The 10,441-nt window shown below is 37.3% G+C and overlaps 1 protein-coding gene across 1 annotated transcript in view; it reads left to right on the top strand.

Annotated features, from left to right (window-relative positions):
- Positions 1–1,080, top strand: part of EPB41L3 (erythrocyte membrane protein band 4.1 like 3) — a gene marked incomplete in the record, with an annotated part of 1,523,429 nt that extends 1,522,349 nt beyond the window's left edge. The window contains 1 exon segment of the mRNA XM_044066506.1: positions 1–1,080. This exon segment is cut by the window's left edge and continues 147 nt beyond it.
- Between the last annotated feature and the right edge of the window lie 9,361 nt (positions 1,081–10,441).

Below are 10,441 nucleotides of genomic sequence, written 5' to 3'. Positions count from 1 at the left end.
GACTGCCTTCATTACTGTGAATATTGGCAGCAGCCTTCCTTCATGAAAGTAATCAGCTTCAGGATGACAGATAAATACTGCATGAATCATGTAACACTAACTGCTACATTTTGTTGTTTTCATTGAAGAGAATCCAAAGTTGCAACTGTACCTGCACGCTTACAGAAAGATGGTACAGATATTAAAGAAGGGGTCTCATGTAACATATTAAAACACTTGCCTTTCATAGTTAAGGACTTAATAGATCAGTAATATGTTAGGTAGCAACCATTTTGTTTACAGATCATTCAAGATTACTCTGAAATCCCTAGAAACTGTATAGTGAAAATGTTTAATATTAATCCCTTGCATTAGATGTGCCAATAACACCTAACCAAGTTTATACCTAATAATCGTAACAACGTGATAGTCATATCTGGGTTTCATCTAATCTATTTTATTATCACTACAGTGGCTGCAGATTGCTATGGGTTTTAGTGATCAAATACTGCATATTTGCTTTATAAGCGGATTATTTTTTCTAAAGATAACCATGGCATTTTCACTTGGAAGCAAAGGGGAGAGCAACCACCATCTCAAGGTTGCATATTATCCATAACATTTTTGAAAAATTGCACCAGTATTTTTTCAGTTTAATTGTGTACAAAATTGTTAGTTCTGTTAATTTTTTAAATGTTATAATTTGTCTTTTTCATTAAAAATTATTTTTAATTTTGAAGTGTGCTCAGCATTTACTCTATGTCAAAGCCAAGCCTTAAATTGTAAATACTGAACTTCAGTTTTCATCATACACTGTTTAGTACTCCTAGTTATAAATATATGAAATTATTCCATTCACCTGTCAGCTGCATTATGATACATGTTAAATGTATGTTTATGCATAGTGTAATAAAAGTGATAAATGCATTAAAGTTTAATTTTATTTTAGTAATGTCCTGTAACTCAAAATAAAAGGCATGGTTGACCTGGAAGCAACTGGAAACATCTGTATTAGGCTTCAACCCAATTTCAACCTGATCTGTACTTACTATGTACAATCATCCCTGTTGTATTCAATAAAGGACAGAATGCTGAAAACTATGGGTAGTCTTGTTCTGTATGTCATCAAACACAGGGGCCATTTGCTGTTTCCCTAAAGTACAAATGTGAGTTGTGTTTAGATACCAATATCCATCCAACTTGGGACTACAAGTAAAAGAGCGATTGACATGTCATTTACCTGTCCGGTGGTATAACATGCCTGTCAGACCTAGACATCAGCAAGGCACTGCAGCTACACATCAAAATGTTAATTTGTAGTCACTTGGACTGAAAATGTGACAAGTGGCTGTCTGAGATTAGGGCAAGTTAAACTGCATGCATGCAGTTCAAGACTCAACTGAGAACATAGTCTATGATTCAACAGTAACACTGTTTTTACAAGTAATAACAAGTAGCTAGCCATATTCTTATCGCAAATGTTATTGTTCAGGAAGATTCAATGCTGAAATATTATTTTTGTGTTTTATTAATTGGTAATTGAGTGATTGTGCTGAGCTTTTGAGGCATTTATCATGTGCTACACACAGAAATACAAGGGAAAAACAGTGTATCTAAATAGTTTTATTTATTTATTTGATGACTGGGTAAGTGGACTCATCCAAGGACTTTTCATCTAGTACACTTTACACAAATGTAAGCGATGTTAATTTTTTTTTTTTGAAAGCCGACAAATAAAGTATTACTAGGTCAAATGTAACACAGTATATATGTGAGCATATATGTAGTTATTTATTTTATTTAGTTGCATATAACTGGAAATGTCTAACTAGGGTAGCAGATTTAAATACAGATGCCAAGTAGAGTTTATTAGTCATTTAATAAACGTAGTTGACTAGATGTACAGCGAAAAGAATAACAAAAATAAGATATTGAGAAGGTGACTGAGGAGGAATGAGGTAAGAGAGTTAGCAAAACTAGTAATGGTTGTTATACAAGGTAGAAGTTTGTTTGTTTGTCTTTAGGCTTTTCCCGGTTAGGGGTCGCCACAGCGGAACTCCGGTCTGCTAATGATTGGCAGTTGTTTTTTTATGGTGTCGAGTTGCCAGCCCAATGCCCAACCTTCAACGAAGACACACCCATTCAACGCATGTCTTTCAAACGCCCACTCAACCGCGGGGAGGACATGCAGACTCCACACAGAAGGCACTCCCAACCCAAGCCGAGAATCGAACGGGAGAACATACAAGGTAGAAGTATGGTGGGAATATATAACTACAAGAGAATAGGTAATGGGGATACTGAACATCAGAAGGATAGATGAATGATAAATGTTATAAACAGTAGCATAAATCACTGGATTTAGTGTTATTGCAGACAACATAATAAGGAAGCCTAAAATTTAGAATTTTCATCTGCCAGAACAGAATGTTTATGTAACTCCACATTGATATGCTCTGTTTGTATTTCAATGGGTTTGCAAATTCATACATGGAAAAAAGCATGAAACCAACCAAACCTATTCCTGGATTTAAGTATAGGTAAGAGAAGAGTGTAAACTGGCTTAAGACCAATTTTTGAACAGGTTATGTGAGAAGTTCAGTTCCACTAGGGACTTTTTTTCTGAATCCAAGCAAATACAAACTGCCAGTATATGAACAATGCTAGATATGCTAGAAGATATACTGTGGTAGTACAAAATGGGAAACAAGAGACTAAGAACAGCCCTAACTCTGTAAAGACATCAAAGTTGCTGATTTGTAAGACATAGTATTGTCTTGTATGGGTCTATGGTTAATCATTGAAAGAAATGAAACATCGAACAACTATTCATCGAACTGTAATTATCAAACTGCCATCCATCAAATGTGCAGTTGGGAGACTGGGAAAGTAACTGCTTGGTCAACACTCCCCCATATCATGTATGGCTTATTTCAAACCCACCCAGGTGGGGGCTATGTCCCGACACCCCCCCCAACTTTATATACGAACTCCGAGACCACACTACACTGGGGAAAAAGGGTTTGTAGCAATAACAAAACAGATTTATACAGTTGAAAAGAGGAAAGAGTCCAGCTAGGGAAACAAATTGCTCACCAAATCCAAATAAATGGAGCACAGCTATTGCTGTGAACTACATGAAATTCAAACAAAAGAAATAAAGGTGAGACAACCCAGGAACAAAGTCAAGCATAAAGAATTTGAACATAAAATTAGTTGTTTATTGTGAGTGCTTTCGCAGCTGGTATCACTGCTTCTTCAGACATTACAACAGAGAAAACACACCTCATTTTTAAAAAACAATCAATGAACTAGTAAAATCAATTAGTGACATCACTTCAGGTTCCTTCTTAAAAAACATTCAAATCACATAGATAAAAACACAATGTATGCCTATATATCTTAGCCAAATTACAACAAAGTTAGCTAAAAATCTTGTTTTGTAGTATGGGCTTAATACATATCTTGTCATTTAACCCACTACCTTTATTCACTCTCATTCTAATTATTCGTTTTAATTCACAAGTTTCAGCCCTATTCCTAATATCACCCCCTCGCTGATCTACGATTACTTCCATGACCATGAATTTAAAACGATGCTGCTTACCATTAGTCAATATATGTCTGGCCGAAGCATTCATGCAAACGGAGTTATTTATGTGGTATATACGTTCCCTTACCCTGTCTTGTAACCTCCTGTCAGGTTTGCCTGTATAAAAACTAAAACAAGTCTGACATATGGCTAAATAAACTAAGTGACAGGTGTCACACGTTGCTCTAACATTCAAATGAAGATGTTTACCAGTATGAGGATGTAAAAACCTAACACCACTATCTAAATATTGACACCAGTTACATCTATGGCAAGGGAATGCACCACAGTCTAGACTATTCACACTGTGATGCATTTTAGAATAGCATAACATTCATTTTAAATTATTTTTGTTCTTATATGCAAACTTAGGCTTTGTGCCAACAATATTAGTTACTTCAACATCTGTCTTAAGTATATGCCAATTATTCTTAATTGCTTTCTCAGTCATATATATATATATATATATATATATATATATATCACTAGAGTAAGTTAAGGGCATACAGAGACATGCATCATGCTTAATGTCTTCTTTAACAACATTATTATCTGAATAATATGGTTCACCTTGTCCTCATCTCAGATTGGAAACTTTACATGGTACCTTTTGCACATCTGCATTGTTGGATCCCCTCTCAGCAAACTTCAAATGTAAATCATTAATCTCTCTGAAATTCAGTCATTAATGTTCAACCGTGATGCATGTAACCCCTGACCCTTAAAAATATTTCTCTGTATATGTGGGGGGGGGGTGCATACTTATTATATGAAGATAGTTATTCTTATAACACTTTTTTTCTATAGGTTTTAGTAGATAGATTGCCATCCTGTGTGTAAAAACAGTTACATCCAGGAAATCTATTTTTAACTCAGAAAAGGTTAAAGTAAATTTTAAAAAAGAAGTGGTTAAATTTAGGTATTGATGGAAAGCAGAGAGGGAATTTTCATCGCATTCCCATAATAGAAACAGGTTGTCCACAAACCTACAATAAAAAGCCACACATGGTGTTACTTTAATTAAATATCTATCCTCCCAGTGTGCATTATAATATTCGCATAACTACTGGCACTTGATGTGCCCATAGCTACGCCTTTTAACTATACATAAATTTGTTCATTAAAAAGAAATACATTATTTTCTAGAATAAGTTCTATAAACAAGCATAATAATTCTGTAAAACTCCCACTGAATTGACTGTATGCACAAAGGTATTTTTTTAACATATCAATACCTGTATCATTTGGTATACAGGTAAATAAAGATTGCACGTCCAAAGCGGCCAATAAATATGATGTCTGTTGATTATTTGACATAAAAACATATAAATCATTCAAAAAGTTCTCTGTGTCATTTAACACTTACTTATTTCCTGCTAGCACACTCCTAAGATGCTTTTCAACAAAATTAGATATATTTTCAGCGCACCATCCTCTGCCAGATAAATCGGTCTAAAGGGTGGATTGTGTGGGTTTTTATGTATTTTAGGTAGACTATGTAGTACAGGAATGACAGGGTTTTCACATACTAAATATCTAAACAATTTAATACTAATATTACGTCCTATTAAACAATCATGCAAATTCCTATACACCCTATCTATTAAAACATCTACTTGGGTCTTAGACATCAGAGTGTAGGTTTCAACATCACTCAATAAACGTAGCATGGAATCATTATAAAAACTTCTATCCATTACCACAACAGGGCCGCCTTTATCAGCTGGCCGAATAGCTATATTTTCATCACTACATAAATTCCTCAATACAAGTTGTTCATTAAAACTCAAATTGTGCTTAATATGACCTAAACTCCTTTTAATAAATAATTCAGAAATTTCTTCTTCACATTTCTTTTCAAATACTTACACTGCTGCATTGTTATTAGGCACATACAAACTTGTTTTTTTAAAAAACATTATTGCAATTGCTTTCAGTTATTTTACCATTTTTTTAAATTGGACACAACATAATTTTTCGTGTAAACATTTTCAAATCTATAAGACAGTCAGTCAAGTATGTTTTCCTGACTCAGTATAAAACTCATACCTTGATTTAGTAGTGACAACTCACTGCTAGACATGTCCTTTGAAGAAATATTCCACACTACGGTGTTACTGGCCCTTGCCACATCTTTTTCAGGGTGTTGTTGTCGTGCTGGTCGGGTGTCAACTTCCTTTTGTTCCTTCCCCTGCTGTGTGACCGTACACTGTGGTAGAGCTGATTGGAAAAGGAAAAGAATGTTCGCTCCTCTTCAGGACAGCGGCATCTTTCCGTGGTGTGGAAACATCAGTAAACGGCCTAGTTGCATTCACCTTCAAAGTATTTACAGCAATTTTACTTCATGCCTCTAAAGTTTTATTTGTTTTTGCAGCAGGCTCTGATTCAATATCAAGAACATTCACTGGAACTTGTTGCACTGCCTGCTCAGCGTTCATAGCTGATGCCACTGAATTATGTGTTGATTCAGTGGGCGTGTTCTGCCGTAAAGGCTGTCTGATTGTAGGTTTGAACCTTTGAACCTATGTCCCGAGGAAAAATCAGATAAATCTCTATGTAGCTTCTTTTGTTTCTGAAGCAGAAGTATCCGTTTGAAAATGGAAAGTGAGTCCATAATATAAGAAACCTTTGCATCGAGTACACCATGTGGATATTTCTCATAGCGATCATTTTGCATTTGGGTGGCAGCTTGTTTCAGTCTGTCTTCTTTGGGTTTAAAGAAGTCTATTAGTAACCTAAGGTAGCTGTAGCTTAGTTCTGAATTTAGCTTCTGATCTCTATGAGAAATATCCACATGGTGTACTCAGTGCAAAAGTTTCTTATATTATGGACTCACTTTACATTTTCAAATGGAGACTTCTACTTCAGAAACAAAAGAAGTTAGATAGAGATTTATCTGATTTTTCCTCGGGACATGTTTTCACTTGGCCCAAACCTACAGTCAGACAACATTTACGGCAGAACATGCCCACTGAATCAACATGTAATTCAGTGGCATCAGCTATGAACACCGAGCAGGCAGTGAAACAAGTTCCAGTGAATGTTCTTGATATTGAATCAGAGCCTGCTGCAGCTACAAATAAAACTAATTTAGGGGCATGAAGTAAAATTGCTGTAAATACTTTGAAGGTGAATGCAACTAGGCCGTTTACTGATGTTTCCACACCACGGAAAGATGCCGCTGTCCTGAAGAGGAGCGAACATTCTTTTCCTTTTCCAATCAGCTCTACCACAGTGTACGGTCACACAGCAGGGGAAGGAACAAAAGGAAGTTGACACCCGACCAGCACGACAACAACACCCTGAAAAAGATGTGGCAAGGGCCAGTAACACCGTAGTGTGGAATATTTCTTCAAAGGACATGTCTAATAGTGAGTTGTAACTACTAAATCGAGGTATGAGTTTTATACTGAGTCAGAAAACATACTTGACTGACTGTCCAATTTAAAAAATGGTAAAATAACTGAAAGCAATAGTAATAATGTTTTTTAAAAAAACAAGTTTGTATGTGCCTAATAACAATGCAGCAGTGTAAGTATTTGAAAAGAAATGTGAAGAGAAATTTCTGAATTATTTATTAAAAGGAGTTTAGGTCATATTAAGCACAATTTGAGTTTTAATGAATAGCTTGCATTCAGGAATTTATGAAGTGATGAAAATATAGCTATTCGGCCAGCTGATAAAGGTGGCCCTGTTGTGGTAATGGATAGAAGTTTTTATAATGATTCCATGCTACGTTTATTGAGTGATGTTGAAACCTACACTCTGATGTCTAAGACCCAAGTAGATGTTTTAATAGATAGGGTGTACAGGAATTTGCATGATTGTTTAATAGGACGTAATATTAGTATTAAATTGTTTAGATATTTAGTATGTGAAAACCCTGTCATTCCTGTACTACATAGTCTACCTAAAATACATAAAACCCACACAATCCACCCTTTAGACCGATTTATCTGGCAGAGGGTGGTGCACTGAAAATATATCTAATTTTGTTGAAAAGCATCATAGGAGTGTGCTAGCAGGAAATAAGTAAGTGTTAAATGACACAGAGAACTTTTTGAATGATTTATATGTTTTTATGTCAAATAATCAACAGACATCATATTTATTGGCCGCTTTGGGCATGCAATCTTTATTTACCTGTATACCAAATGATACGGGCATTCATAGGTTCATAGGTACGTACTAGGCTATCGGCCCAAGGGCCTAAGTAAGCCTAGCCAACAAGATTCCCTGGCTTACGCCACCCAAGAAAGTAATTTTCCTGTGCCACTGTCGAGCAGATACACAGAAGTGATCCCCAGGGTGTATTTCCTATTTCCAATCCACTCATCAAGATTTTTCTTGAAGAGTGCTAATGAAGAACTTTGCTTGACATAGATGGGTAGCCTGTTCCAGAGTATGGGAAGTCTCTGGGACAGGAATCTATCCCTCCAGCATGTCCTGTTTATTGTGGTGACAAGATTTAGGTCCCTAGAGCATGTAGCTTGGAGGGATTGGGATTTCTTTAGGTGTAGCTTGTCCAACACCTCTGGGTTTGACATAGCTTTATATGTTAAGCAGAGATCACCTCGGAGTAGGTGATATGCTTCATAGTAAAGATGGAGTTTTTTGAGGTGGTCAGTGTAGGGCATTTGTTTGAGGCCAGTAATCCTGTTTGTGAGGTACTTCTGTGGCCTTTCCAGCTGCTGCAAATGTCTTGTGAGGCACATTCCAAAAGGGGCATTGTACTCTATAATGGGTCTAATGAGTGTCGAGTAGAGGGGAACAATTACCTCTTTTTTCCTGGATGAGAACCCTTTTATGATAAGGTGTGCCACGTAAAAGAACTTCCTGACTACTGTGGCGATGTAACTATCAAAAGAGAGACTACTGTCCACCTGGTCCCAATGACTCTTATCACGCATTCGGTGTTAAGTAAATTGTACCCATGAACTACCACATAGGCAGCAGAGTTTTTACCAAAGGGGATGACACTGCACTTTTTGGCATTGAGCTTGAGACCATAGCTCTGACACCAGGCATCTGTCTCAGCGAGGCCCTTCTGTAGGATGTCCACATCATTTGGGGACTTGACTATGGCTCCTAGTTTACAGTCATCTGTGACCTTCATTAGCCAGAGGCCTTCTGTGTTAGCCTATACTTCAGAGAAGTAGATACCAAACAGGAGAGGTCCCAGGACAGAACCCTGTGGTACTCCACTTGTCACTGCTTTAAGGTCAGATTTGGAGTCTGCAACTTTTACAGTGTGGGTTCTGTCAGTGAGCCAGTTGGCAACCCATCTTATGACATAGGGATTTATACCTAATTTAGAGAGTTTAGCTATAATTCCAGAATGGGGGATGGTGTCGAAAGCCTTGGCGATGTCAAGATAGGCTGTGTGAACCACCTTACTCTCATCTACGGCTTTGATGACTGCGTCAAAGAAGTCGATCAGGTTCAGGAGGCATGATCTGCCTTTCACAAATCCAAACTGGGTGGGATCCAAAGTTTGGAGGTTACCAATGTCTTTGTTTATGAGTTCCATGATGAAAAGTTCCATGGCCTTGCAGACCAGGCTTGTCAGGCTAATAGGTTGATAGTTCCTGGGATCAGTGGTGGCTCCCCCTTTGTGGAGTGGGATAACTGTTGCTGTGCGCCATTCAGTGGGCACAAAGCCTGATGCAAAGCTATTACTGAGCATGGGTGCTTAAGTGGGGAGCCAGTTCATTCTGATGTTCGTGTAAAACGCAGCCTGGGATGTTGTCTGATCCCACGGATGCTGTGTTTTTGGCTTTAGAGAGTGCAGCTTTTACCTGCATAGTTGTGATTACAGGGACTCTGCATTCTTCCTGTATAGATATGGGCCCTTTAGGGGGTAAGAGGGGGGTAAAGTTAGCACTGAACCTATCTGCCAGGATGTTGGCAATATCAGTTGGTTCTGTAATTTTCTTGCCTTTGTGCTGTAACTCAGAGCAAATCGGTGTTGCCTTTGAGATTCTTGACATAGCTATAGAATGCTTTGTGGTTGCCCTTAGAATCAGTAGCGATTTTGTTTTCATAGCTAGCTTTGGAGGATCTTACAAGGGATCTCAGCTTCTTACTGAGGCTGACCAGGGAGCTCTTCCACTCATGGGATTTTACTTTCTTTTGCAACAGTTTCTTCCTTCTGTTGTAGAGGTTGTTTATGGCAGGGGACCACCAGATTGGCTTCCTTTTTTGGAGGATAGCATTTTGGTTCTGTATGTGTTTTTATCTACTTGATTTGAATGTTTTTTTAAGAAGGAACCTGAAGTGATGTCACTAATTGATTTTCCTAGTTCATTGGTTGAGTGTTCTTTTTAAAAATGAGGTGTGTTTTCTCTTTTGTAATGTCTGAAGAAGCGGTGCTACCAACCGCGAAAGCTCTCACAATAAACAACTAATTTTATGCTTGAATTCTTTATGCTTGACTTTGGTCCTGGGTTGTCTCACCTTTATTTGTTTTGTTTAGATTTATACAGCAAAAAATATCATATTGGCTATACTTAGGGAAGAATAAATTAGATAAGATTATTTGGAAATTGAAATTATTGCAGAGAAAAGTTATGTTTACTGCTTTATTTGGCTACAGAAACTTGGCTGGTAAGAAGAAAAGGACATTGTTCAATAGTGGATGATGATAACAGGAGATTTATAATATGGGAAAGTTAAAGCATAGAGGAATCAAGAGAAATGTGAGGGGAAAGGAGGTAAGGAAGGAGGCAGAAGAAGGCTGAGAGTAGGTATGAAGTAGAGATGAGGTCAGTTTGTGCGAGTAAAGTACAAAGATAAATACTGATAATCGTTAGCCAGTCTGGAGAGGAGCAGAGACATAGCCATTTATTAAAATGCTTTTTATTGAAGTTG

The sequence above is a fragment of the Protopterus annectens genome, chromosome 3.part1 (genome assembly GCF_019279795.1).
Source record: "Protopterus annectens isolate FY-2018-M chromosome 3.part1, PAN1.0, whole genome shotgun sequence".
NCBI lineage: Eukaryota > Metazoa > Chordata > Ceratodontiformes > Protopteridae > Protopterus > Protopterus annectens.
Note: the sequence above shows the minus strand (reverse complement) of the source record. Positions and strands in the feature narration are given on the sequence as shown.